General features: G+C 39.2%; 1 protein-coding gene and 1 long non-coding RNA gene across 15 annotated transcripts in view; one reads left to right on the top strand and one right to left on the bottom strand.

Moving 5' to 3' along the window:
• Positions 1-13,013, bottom strand: part of Mecom (MDS1 and EVI1 complex locus) — a 544,822-nt gene that overhangs the window by 529,875 nt on the left and 1,934 nt on the right. The window lies entirely within an intron of this gene.
• LOC125620067 lies at positions 10,328-12,529 on the top strand. Its single transcript, XR_007351655.1, has 2 exons — positions 10,328-11,396; positions 12,204-12,529. It is a non-coding gene; the product is annotated as an uncharacterized LOC125620067 (long non-coding RNA).

The following is a 13,013-nucleotide window of genomic DNA, read 5'->3' as shown; positions in this document are numbered from 1 at the left end:
ACGAGACAGAACGATATTGCCTGCCCTTCTCCAAATGTCAATAAGCCAAACGCTTAATAAACATCCTCCTTATTTAGCTCTGCTCAAGTGTCACCTCTTAAGAGAGGTCTTTGCAATCATCTTTCTGAAATAAGGTCCCTGGTTACTCTCTAGCTAGTTACCCTGATTTACTTTCTTCATAATACGAGTCCATGTCTGGAACTCTATGACTCTGCATGTTTATCTCCTCCAGAATGTGAGCTACATGTGGGCAGGGGCCTTGTCTGGGTGCTTAACTGCTGCCCTCCCTTCACCACAAATAGCTGTTGAATGAATAGCACCCACCTTTTTTTTTTTCCTTTTTTCAGGTATCTTGAATGAAAATCTTATCCATATTTACCATACAAGTAATTTAGCGAGGCAGGGGGGAAAAAAAAAAACTTCACACCTGACAGGTATTAAGAGAAATGAAGTGTGATAGTATTCTCAGATGGAAGACCCCAAACATGTGAAATGACACTGGAGCTTGTCAGGCAGGTGGCTTCACAATATTAACAAAGATATTTGGAGAATAAAATGTTTGGAGGAAAGATAGGCATAGGACCCAATTCTCCAAGCTCATGAAACCACTTTGTAGTCACTGATAACCAGCAACAGGTACATGGTCACCTTTATGTCTATTAATAAACCTTTGACAGGGGCATATATATACGTCTGTCAAATGTTGATTTTCAACATTTTCAGAAAACTGAGAGTTTCTAGAATTTTGTTTATCATGCTTTATATATACCAGATGCTCAATAACTATTTATCAACTCAATTTGATTGATCTAATTTAAAATATTTTTTGAAACTGTTAACTAGAGTAATTTCCCCATGGAATAACCTTTCTATATCCACAAAAATATATGTATGTATTTGAATTTGGAACAAATACTTAACTCTAAGGAATCAAATTTGCTAAGTAAATTAATTCCTAAAAAGATTTATATCACTAAATTGTAATTCTTTGGTACCTTTTCAAGTCCAATCTAATATTTTTAATCTAATATAATCCAATAAGCTTTAATAAGCAAAATAGTTCCCAGTAGAACCAAAACCCAGCTATTCCTTTTTGTAATCTTCTGTGTAAAGGCATGGGCTGAACTAATTTTTCTGAATTTTTTATATTTAATCAACAACATCATTGCCAAAGAAAACCACTTTTCAGAAGTCTCTCTATCCTGGTTTATAACTTATAATCAAAAACTGGAATTTTACATCTGATGGGCTTTAGTGTGTAACATTATCCTGTCATATTTCTTATGCTATAGTTAAAAGCAAGAGATAGTTTCCATTATAAAAATTTTCCCATAGTCTGGTTACCCAGGGAAAAACATTTTTCTATAAAAAATGGTCTTTCCAATTCATAGGCTAGACATTACTGCGGGCAATTTTTTAAAAGAATATCAAAAAGGGTTTTGATTGACTTCAGATAGACTTCTGCGTTCATTTAGTTGCATTATTTGGCTTATGGTATATACACAGGATAAGGCATTATGATCATAATGTACCACACAAACAAGGAAATCACAAAAAAACATTAAAACTTTGAAGCCCCAACAATTTGCTTATCCAGTTGGGCTATATGTGTTTATTTCAGCTACAGCCTGTTCTAAGCAGCAGGAGAAAATGAAAATGGGGCATAACTATGAGGTCCAGAACAATTCAGTGAGCCTGAAATATCACAGATATAGATAGATAGATAGATAGATAGATAGATAGATAGATAGATAGATGATTGATAGATAGATAGATATAAAATATAGATAGATAGACATAAAATTAGATAGATAGATAGATAGATAGATAGATAGATAGATAGATAGATAGATATCATAGGATCTTACAAAGATGTACCTTAGCTCTGGACTTAGACCCTTGATCCTTGATCCTCCAGCCGGTGAAGATGCTTGGAAATCTGATCTGTCCTGACAGGGTGAAGCAACCCTCAGTGACCTCCCAAACCCCCACTGTGCTCCTGTGGCAGAGGCCAGCACACTTCACCCTGAACTGTAAGCTTCCTTTAATTGTAGTCTTCACTTTCATTTTCCCTAGAGTCTGGTTTGGGAGACTTCTCTGTCTGTTCTGTTCTGAAAACTGGAAAACTACACATATGTCAGTCATCATAGAGGTCTAGTTCAATAAAGGAAACTGCATCCAAACAATGAAATATCTGCTGCTTTAAAAAGAATGGGTTAGACTGACACATATCTGAGTTCTATAGTAAATTTTAAAATGAAAAAGCAAGTTGCTGGAAAGAGCTGTAAATCTATATCTAAGTATGTGCCCATATTTGCATAAGGAAAAAAATGTGCAAAATTTTACATTAAAAGATGTACAGTGGTCATCTCAGGCACTATATGACAAAAGAAAACATGAAAAAAACTTTAGTTTTCTATATTTTTATACAGTTTTTAAATTATGTAATGTGTATAAATTTTGTAATCAGAAAAAAAATAACATTCCTAAGATAATGGGAAAAGACTGATAAGGGCTTTAAGATGTTACATAATAAACATAGTAGACTGAAGTTCTATATTAAGTTTTAAAACTTCACCCTGGACTGTAAGCTGAATCAAGTCTGAACACAGAGGTTAAACTCCCATCTTATCTATGACTGGAATTTACAAATCCATGGACTGCTGAATTGTATGGAAAATCTCTAGGTATACAGGAACTTTCTGGAAAGAGCCTCCATGACTTTCATCAGATTCTTACAGGAAGGGATCTAGGACCCCAAAAAAAAAGATCAAAAATCATGACCCAGCAAAAAACAAAGTATCCCTTATATCCCTCCATTCATTTCACTAACAATTTTATACTGAAACTTATTATTACTACTTAATTTCATAGCTCTCACCAAAGCTGAAGTCCATAGTCAACACCAAGTATAAAACCTGTGACTTTCAGTCTCTACCCCATTTAAAGGAGCTCCCTTGACTAAAGAGTAATCTTAATAACAAAACAAGAAATCACATCTGGCTGGTGTTGGTAAAAAAAAAAGTTAGAACAGGCACTAAAACCCTGTAACTGTTCAGGGCTTGAGGACAGTTTTCCAGGTACAAACAGTCCTCTTTTTTCCATGGAAATGAGAGATTTATGAAAACAAGGCATGGAGGTGAAAGAATGGGGAGAGGGAGAGAAGTCATGTTTGCACCTCCATTAAGGGGACATAGTTGGGCGAGTGGAGTTAAATAAGAGTCAACACAATGTCATCTCTCAGCCTTCAATTGTCTAAAAGAATCTTTAATCATAAATGTTCATTAAAGTATGCCATTAAAGGACCAAGAAAAATTCTTGGTCCTATGTTCTATATTAAAACTGCCCAAACTGGGCTAAGGATTTAGGGGAAAAAATTAGCTACTGATGACTTTAGTAAAATGAATAGCCCCAAATCCCTAGGAATTACGTGAGTCCACAAACTGTTTCACCATCTCCACCTTGACTCCATTGACATTCTCCAGAATCAGATCCAGTGAAGAGTCTAAGATCAAATGTAGATCAATAACAATTTGTGATTTAAGTGCGGAGCCATGGGTTATACCTGCCCTGGCAAAATGAGAAACATTATTGGTGAAAATTAGGAATAATACTCTACTTTCCAAATGTGCTTTCCAGGTGGTTTATCACTGTCAAAACTGGCCAATTGTGGATTTAGTATGCAATTAAAGTGTCAGATATCCCAGAGTTCTCGTGCTGACATTACCTAACTGTGCAGGTTTTGCAGGCAAAGAAGTTGAAGGGGTTCACATAATCCACCAAAGCCTATCGCTAACCACTGTCACCTAATTGTATTGCTAACTGCCATATGCAAAGCATTGTACTAGGCCCAAAACAGAAATAGGCTCTGCAAGGTTTCTCCATAAAAATAAGATGGATACCATGAAGACAAGCAATATATAGTAAAATGCCAAAATGATGGTAGGTAAAGATAATTCCATACTATTGGAATGAAATAACATAAATTATGACTGGGCATGTTGATGCACACCTGCAATCCCAGCAGCTCAGGAGGCTGAGGCAGGAGGATTGTGAGTTCAAAGCCAGCAACTTAGAAAGGCCTTAAGCAACTTAACAAGACCTTGCCTCAAAATAAAAAACTATATTAAAAAGGCTGGGGATGTGGCTCAGTGGTTAAATGCCTCTGGGTTCAATTCCAGGTACCAAAAAAAAGAAAAGAAAAGAAATGTAGTTGCAGGGGGTAAGGGGGAAGAGGATCTATGAAAATCAAAGGGAGATCAGTTAGAGGGAAAGAGCCAGAAAGTGGGAGGGAGGGAGGAAGTGCTGGGGAGTGATATTGGATGAATTCTACGGTTATATTGTGTGTACGTACAAATATGTAACAACAAATCCCATCATTATGTTAAAACTATAGTGCACAAATTAAAAATGTGGAAAAAAATTTTTTAAAAAACAAGGGTTTAAATGAAATTTTAAAGAAGACATTAGATTTTGATGGTCAATATACAATATGGATAGATTTACAGAGCATAACATCACAGGCAAAGTTTGGGAACACAGAAACACAGGGATAGACTCAAATGGGAACCTTAAGCTAAATAGACCTGTCTTGGGTGGGGAGTCAAAGAAGCCTAAAAAGTTAATAAAACAATAATAAACATACATTGAGGTCTTCCACCTATTCTAAATGCATTGGTTGGTCAAATCCTCGCATGAGGTAAGTATCCCCAGTCCATAAGAAAGGAACTGAGGCACAGGAAGATTAAGTGGAGCCAGGATTCAAATATTGGCAAATCTAACTCAGAACCTGGGCTCAGAGTCCTCACACTCTTCTGGTTCAAGAGTAAGAAACCCTCAACAGATAAGCTAAAGTATTTAGGCCTCAGTATCAGATTAAAAATTGGGAGCTAGGTATCTGATAACCATCGATAATGACTGTGACCATGGTTTCTCACTACCCCAAATCCTCCCCTCCACCACTGCATTATCTTACAATTTTCCCAACACTGTTAGTTGATGGTGACAAGTGTTCATTAACTCCCTTGACGACAGCACTGGTTCAGATAAGTTGCTTAGTCCAACGTTTATTGAGAGACTCCTTTATATTAGTATTCCATCACCATAGTTTACCCTTTTAATCCTCAGGACTTAATTTCACCTGTATTCATCTACTACCTCTACTAGAAATACAGCTCATAATAATAAACAGAGTGCAATGTATTTATTTTCAAATATTCCCTGAACATATACGGCCTTTTTATAAGGAGAGCCACTCTTGTCAAATAACACATTCATTCCTTAAAAGCTCAGTTCTCCATCTTAGGTTTAGGTCTTTCAAAATCAGTGGGGCTGTTTGGTTAGAGATGTTCAGGACATGACATCTGGACCCTCCTAGGAGGTCTGGGGCACAGTCTTCCTTTGAATACCCACAGTAGCCAACAGACTTCTTCTCCCACTGTGGAAAACTGCAGACAACTGTCTCCTAATGATTTACTACTGCTCATTCCCCAGCCCACAAATCAAAGAATTGGGTTGAGTGAGAAATAAGAAAGAACAGTGGTCAGTGGCTACGAGAGGAGGAGGGGGTGCTTAAGTTTATTTTTTTAAGTCAATTAATGATGAGCGGCATGGAAGGAAAGAAAGACACAACATGGCTGTGGAAGACTATTTTTCCAGATAAATGGCCAGATATCAGATTCTGTAATAAGTACTTCCACCTATCAAAACACACACACACACACACACACACACATAAAGTTTGGGATAGAGAGGAAGATACAGATCTTAAAAACACAAGGTAGTATTCAGTAACCCTTATGGATATTATAAAATGCTGGGATTTTGAAGGACCCTTAGAAAACAACGAATCCAGATATTGCAAGCCCAAGGTCCATGAACTATATATTGCAATAGAGGTGTTTTGTTGAGCTTTTTTTTAGACTAAATCAGCATTTTAAAGTAGGGAAGATCCACATAAAAATACAGACTGAAGTCTCTAAGAAACTGGAAGACTCAGCAGCAAGGAGGTCCCTTTTCCAGATGGCAGCAGTGAATTAGCACTCGGTAGTGGATGCTCCTTTAGAAAAGGCTCAACCTGCCAGCTTGCCACAGCCTCCTCCACTCCCTCTTGTACCAGAATACGAAGACTGGCCATCAAAAATTAAAAACAGTGGAGAAGATGGCCTTATACCCACCTTGCTTCACTTATCGTAGCTGCAAACGCATCCCTTTGACTTTATAAGCTCTGCTCTAGACCAACCCCATCATTTAGGGAGAAGCAACTCAGCCAGGAGAGTAAATTGACTTATAAACTTCTTCCATTAAAAGTTAAATTTGGGGCTGGGGTTGTAGCTCAGTGATAGAGCACGTGCCTAGCGTGTGTGAGGCATTGGGTTCGATCCTCAGCACCACATAAAAATAAATTAATTAAAAATTAATGGTCCATCAGCAATTAAAAGAAATTTTTATTAAAGTTAAATTTTCATACAGGAGGGATTCTAGCCTAATGACAACTGAAGAATATGCACAACTAAATTTACGCCGTGTGGCTATGCCATGCCAAAATCTGTGGCAAAAAATTAAAATCTCAATCACTTTATATTGTTTCCCACCAAAAACATAAATAAGAAAAGAACAAGCAAAATTATTCTCAAGTTTTCAAAATAAATTTACCACAAAGTTTGGCATTGTATAGGCAGTTTAAATGTATCCAAATTCTAGATATGACTTACATTTATATGAAGGGCATAATTTATTGAGAAGTCATATAAAATGTTTATCATAGATGTACAAATACTTTCTAAAAATAAGACTGGATAAAAACATAGAACAAGAGGGGGGCCAAAGGTATTTCTCTTCAGAAAATTTAACTGATAAATCAGAAGGGAAGTGACTAAGATTTAATGTGTGATTGCATATGACTTAGGTACATAATGGAAAACATTATCCTTATTAACTCTCACAGCAGCCCAAGAAGGGTGGTATTATTACCCCCATGTAAAGATACCAAGTCACAAGTAAAGATACCAAGGAGGGTATTATTATTATTATTATTATTATTATTATTATTATTATTCTCACCTCACAAGAAGTATTCAATAATTTGAAGATGATTAGGGATCACATCAGATCCAAATACTGATGTGCACATTTGAAATGTTCATGAGAGCTGGAAACACAGCTTGCCATGCTCAGAGCCTAGCACACAGGAAGAACTTCATTGTTATTTATTGTGTAAAACTGCCCATCACCAAAGCCCTCCAACTGCTACCTGCAAGAACTTTCATAAATGTCATCAATCTTAACATGTAAACAACCCTAACATGCAAAATTAATTACTCCTTAGGCAGGTTCTTAAACATGGTTAAGGAAGTTTTAGTCCTTCCTGTTATATAGTTATTGACTCCCAGGCAGGTGTTGACTAAGAGAATAAAATCTCTTTTCTAAACAAATTTCTCCTTGAAAATTAGTATTCAAGAATTTGGCTAAATATACAAGCCAAAAGCATGTTTGCTATTGAATAAGAATAATAACTAAAATCAAAATAAAAAGTAATTCAAGAATGAGTACTTTTGAAGAGTCAGGAATTTGATTAAAAATTCACTTGCTTTCTTTTTCTGTAATGAAACAGTTCTTTAACCACAAAACAGCTTTTATAATAATGCAGAAGAACATGGTTCCAAGTAAAACACTCCCTGTTTTAATCATGGCTATTATTTTTGAAAATGAAAATGGCTGAGGTCATTGTAATCTATTTCAGGGTTTGCATGGGTTGGTGGTATTTTCTTTTTTCTTGGCTTTGAGCTCTCCACGTTACCAGCTAAATGTTATGGGTTTTACTATGTGCCCTTTCAAATCCCATTCTTTTTAATAATTTACTTTACACACATAAATTAGAGTAAATTCCACTTTCTTTCCTAACAACTCCAGATGGAGTCCACACTTGCAAGAGGTCTGGAACTTGCCTTTTTAAAAAATTAAGTTTGTACTTAGAACAACTATGTTCCCATCCGCATAAAAACACTGTATGGACGTTCAATGCTGAAAAATTAGTAAAATGGGAGAATGCATGTGGTTCTTTTGACCAAACTGAAATATGAGAAAAAGTATCTGTGTATCTACTCCTTCCAACTTACAGAGACAGGAAAAAAAAAGTCCAGAAACAAAATCTCATATGAGAAGAGCTCTAGACTTGCCTTCAGAACCTACAAAGAATGAGGTTCCATATACACATACCCATTTAAGACACATCAGCAAAGTCTCCTGAAGGACAAATTACTAAATATTTAAAGGCACTAAAGTTACATAGTCAAACCCCCTTTTGATGAGATTAATATTTCACTGACTTTCTGAACTTAGCTTTTTTTTTTTTTTAATTCACTATCAAGTCACACGGAATAGTTTAAGATCCCTCTAAATAGCTCCTACACACCTCCAAGTGAGACAATGGCTTCCCAATAAATACATATTACGAAGATCTGGCTATTAAAAGGCCTTAAACTTTGTTTGTTTGTTTATTTTTTAAAAAAATCAACTTGCAAGACCAATGTAATAAGCTTTTATGAAAGAGGTAAAATAATTTTAAACACAGACACACAATGAGTTTATTTATTTAGAAACTTGTTAAATAGAGTCTGGGAATTCAAATATTCAATGTTGACATTGTACAGAACTGGCCAGAAGCCAGAACCTAGTCTCCAGAGGGACCCACTGGACAAGGAATTCAGGCCTTTCTCTCCTCCCACTTGAGCTAAATAGGTAGAAGCCATTAGTTATACCCACAGCAATATCTGAACTGCACTCAAATAAGCTGCCCCAGCCCCGGCACTTCAAAGGAGGGTAAGTGTGTTTAGCTTTTTAGTGCTGAACTAGAGCAATATGTCACACTTTTGAAAGCATTTTGTAAACAGTTTCTTCCCTGTGTAGAAACATCTCTGAAGTTTCTTGTATAGCACATAGAAAAGGTAATTAACAAGATTTTTTTTTTTCATTTACTGGAGGGAGAGAGGAAAATACCAGTCTTGTGCAAAATAGAGATCTGGAAGGAGAAGGGCTCTGCTTCTCTCTTCTAGGCCCCCTTTCTTGTCTTCTGTTAGATGTGTTTGTATCCTTTTTATCCTCTTCCTCACACTTGTTCTCAATACACAGCCAATTTCCTTGAGAATTCCCTAGTAAACTCAGAAGGCCAGAAGAGTGGAAAGGGGGAAATCTAATTTTAGAAGGAGGATCGTGGCTAATGGAGTGGGGAAGTAGGGAGGGAACTAATGATTCATACTGGGCCGCCCAGGAGAAAAGGAAAGCAGACCCCACAGACTATTTTAGAAAATGCCTAGCCAGCAGCTTCCAGCGGAGGAAGGGTTAACCACACCACTCCAGAAAAATGTGCCTGGCATCCTTAGAGTATGGCTATCCCCTCCTGCCCCATCTCCTCCCCCCCCCCCTGACCCGAGTCCCTGTCTCCCCTCAACCCANGATGCCCACCATTTTTCTTTCTCCAGAGCTGTGTAATTCCAGAGGCATTTGGCAATAAGATACAAGTCCCTGTCTCCCCTACCCAGTGAGGCTGGAAAGAGGCCAGCTCTGCCAGAGGTGGTGAATGCCTACCCTCTACACAAGACTCTTCCTGAACCCAGGAAGTATGAGTGTGTGCTTGTGATGGTGTGCCTGTTTTATACTGTCAATGCACACTGGACTCTGAGGAAGCAGTTGTCCCAAGCACACAGCACCCATAAGGTTGGATTGGGAAGAAGAGTGCTAGCCAAAGCTTGAAGCCAAAACTAAGAAGCCTGAGGAGCCGGGGGCGGGGGCAGGTATGACCTGAGTGCATCACTGGAACCACCCCAGCCCCATCCCTTGCCCCACTGAGGGCCACTTTCTCAGCACCAGGAGGGTGTGAGATAAGGTGGGGAATGGTAGATAGTTCTAGGGAATTGAGCTTTGCCAAGCACTTGGTATCTTTGGAAGAGGGTAGTCAGGAACATAACACAAGCCTGTCCACCTCCTGGCCGTCTTGTAGTGAAGGCAAAGTGGAGGGAGATGCCAGAAGAGAAGGGCTGAGGTAGGCAACCAGTCTGCCCTCTCACCCTCCTTGCCCGCCCCCAGGAAGGACAGAGTTAGGCATCCCCAACTGTGGCCTTCCTACTCCAGGTCACAAATGCAGGCTCTGGGGCTGGGGATGTGGCTCAAGTGGTAGCGCGCTCGCCTGGCATGTGTGCAGCCTGGGTTCGATCCTCAGCACCACATACAAACAAAGATGTTGTGTCCGCCGAGAACTAAAAAATAAATATTGAAATTCTCTCTCTCTCTCTCTCTCTCTCTTTAAAAAAAAAAAAAACAAATGCAGGCTCTGACAACCTGGACCCATCTTCCAAATATAAAATACGCTCCCTAACACTCTGATGATTAAAGAGAAACTGCTTACAGTTTCTCTTTAATGAGAAACTCATTACCTTCAACTAGAATGAAAGAAAGACAAAGAGAGAAAGACCAAAATTTTCAAGGAATGATGTGATAATTTCTATTTGGTAATCCTCTACAAGTCGAATGTCTATCCACAGACCAGGCCCTGGGGTGCAGGGAGAGGCTTCGGAGAAGAAAACCTGAGAACTGAGAATGAGGCTACAAGGCAAAAAAAAGAAAAAAGAAAAAAATAAAAAAAAACAAACCTCACAAACACAGCATCACAGCCAAGACCTGAAACTCCTCAGCTCCTACGAATGAAAACCTGGGGAAAGACGCCTGGCTTCCCAGTCTTCCTGGTTCTGCAACTAATGAACCGTCCCCTCCCACAGTGTTGGGACTGTGGGGAGAATGAAAAGCGTAATTAACCTTCCCCTAAACACAGATTTGGGGGTAAGGGAGTAGGGGTGCGAAACCCGTCTAAAAGCTCTAGGAAGACGGTGCTTAGAGTGCCAAATGTAGTAAAGAAGCCCTAAGCCCGGGTAATAGTCAAGTAATGGCAAATAAACTGCTTTCCTAGAAGGGGCCTCAGCCTCCATCCAGAGAACACTTCTCCTCAAAAGCAGTCTGAAACAAACAAATAAACGTGCATTTTATAATAAAGCTCTGTTTTGATCTGGGTTTCTTAAGGATGAAGGAAAGCCCAAGTAAGGTGCACACACACAGACTGAATACCTCAATGTGGGCTCCTGTTTCCTTTTTATCTTAGGTCCTGGGCTGCTACGGTGAGGAGTTTAAGGACAGGAGGGAAAGTCAGCATCTACCTTTCCTACTTCGGAATCTGTTTTTAAACAGAGATTCAAGTGTAGAAGTAACAAGTGCCCTCCTCAACACCGTCTTGCTAATCGCATCGCTGCCTTCTGCGTCTTTACGAGACTTCTGGGGGGCTGGTAGCTAAGGGGGTTACTGTATGCAACTCATTGCTGTGATTGAAATCCTGCCCGCTGTCACTTCGGGTAAGTGGGGTGGGGGTTCCTTCGTGTTTCAGACTTAGATATGCTGGGCAGACCCAAATTCACTTCCTTCCCATTCATCAGGAGAGTTGCAACTGGCGTTTCTGGCATGGCCCAGGTGCTATTCTAGCTGTCCATGAAAACGGCTGGGAAGTCTCCCAGGACTGCCAGGCTTGACTTGGCTTTTAATTTTCTTTTCTTAAAGATGGAAATAAAAGTCAGGCGCTTTAGACAGTACAGGCGGCAATCTTCTTGCTTTTCCATTCTTTATTTTTTAATTTAAATTTAAATTCTCTCACGATTTTTAACGAATTTATCAACTTCCAACTATTGTGCAAAAAATAAGACACAGGAATTGCAAACTCGGTTGTGTATTCAATCTTGGTGTAGCTTCAGGAGCTATTTTCAGGGTATGTGGTCTCTGGTCGACCTCCATGGGCTCCTCCTGTACCACGGCCAAGATCAAGCAAGAACTTACGACCACCAAAGAAATTTACAAAAGACAAAAAGAATAACAAGCAATCAATCGAGAGAACAAGTATTTCTACGCGACCTGTTTTCACTGAAATGTTTACTTTTGCCACGGTAAAGGTAGTTTTGTTTTTTGTTTTTTTAAATATGCTGGTCACACTGCCTCTTCCTAACCCAAAAAGAGAAAGAAACCAGTACAGACAGAGAAGCTAAATTTTCGTTGGATGATTGCACTGCAGAGGTCACCAACTATCTCTGCCACACGCTACTCGTCAAAAGGAAATAGTGCTTTAAAATACAAAAATCCGTAGTTTAAATATGATTTCCTTTATTACTCAGATTGTAAATGAAAATTTGCACAAAGCAGGGCTTCTAAAGAAAGCATCTGTGGCAGCAACAGCTGGATCTCTGCAAGTGGGAACCTGAGGCTCAGCAGGAAAAGTTTGTAAGAGTTCGGTTCTAGCTATCTGAAAACTGCAACGGCATCATTACCGACACTGGACACAAAATGAATGTGTCTCCCACCGGTTGAATGACAAGTATCCGATCAAAAACGAAGCTCAGATTCGGGGTGTTGAGTGGACTGTGCATGCGGGAATATTTTAAAACAGCAGTGTACAGCTTTCTTGACCAATTAAAACAGTTGAAAAGGTTGTATAAGAAAATCCAAAGTGTTTTGTGTTCTGCTTTCACTTCGGCGGATGCCTGGCAATGAGGCGCGGCGCAAAGCCTTAGGCTTTCATTTCACAACTTAGGCATGGTTGAAGCAGGCTCCCCGCCCCCTCCCAACAACAACAACCACACGCGTGCGCGCGCGCGCGAACACACACACACACACACACACACACACACTCCTTCCTAACCTTTAGTCAGAATTGAAGCCTTCGAGCCTCCAAGCATATGTACATTTATTCCCCCTCAGATGAGAATAAAGACATCAGACTCGGTTAAAAGCAAACAGGAAAAACAATTCCATTGGCACGCCTTGACACTACCGAAGCTAAGTGAAATGAACAATATTTAAAGAAGACACAGATGAACTGGTGACACAATGAGCTCTACATTTAGGTTGATCCCTGAGACCAAAACGGGGGGGGAGGGGGAGAAGAATGTATTAGGGATGTGGTGGAGAGTGCTTGGGTGAGGACT

Source organism: Marmota marmota, unplaced genomic scaffold (assembly GCF_001458135.2).
Source record: "Marmota marmota marmota unplaced genomic scaffold, marMar, whole genome shotgun sequence".
Lineage (NCBI taxonomy): Eukaryota > Metazoa > Chordata > Mammalia > Rodentia > Sciuridae > Marmota > Marmota marmota.
The sequence above is the reverse complement of the archived record's forward strand: the minus strand, read 5'-3'. Positions and strand labels throughout refer to the sequence as shown.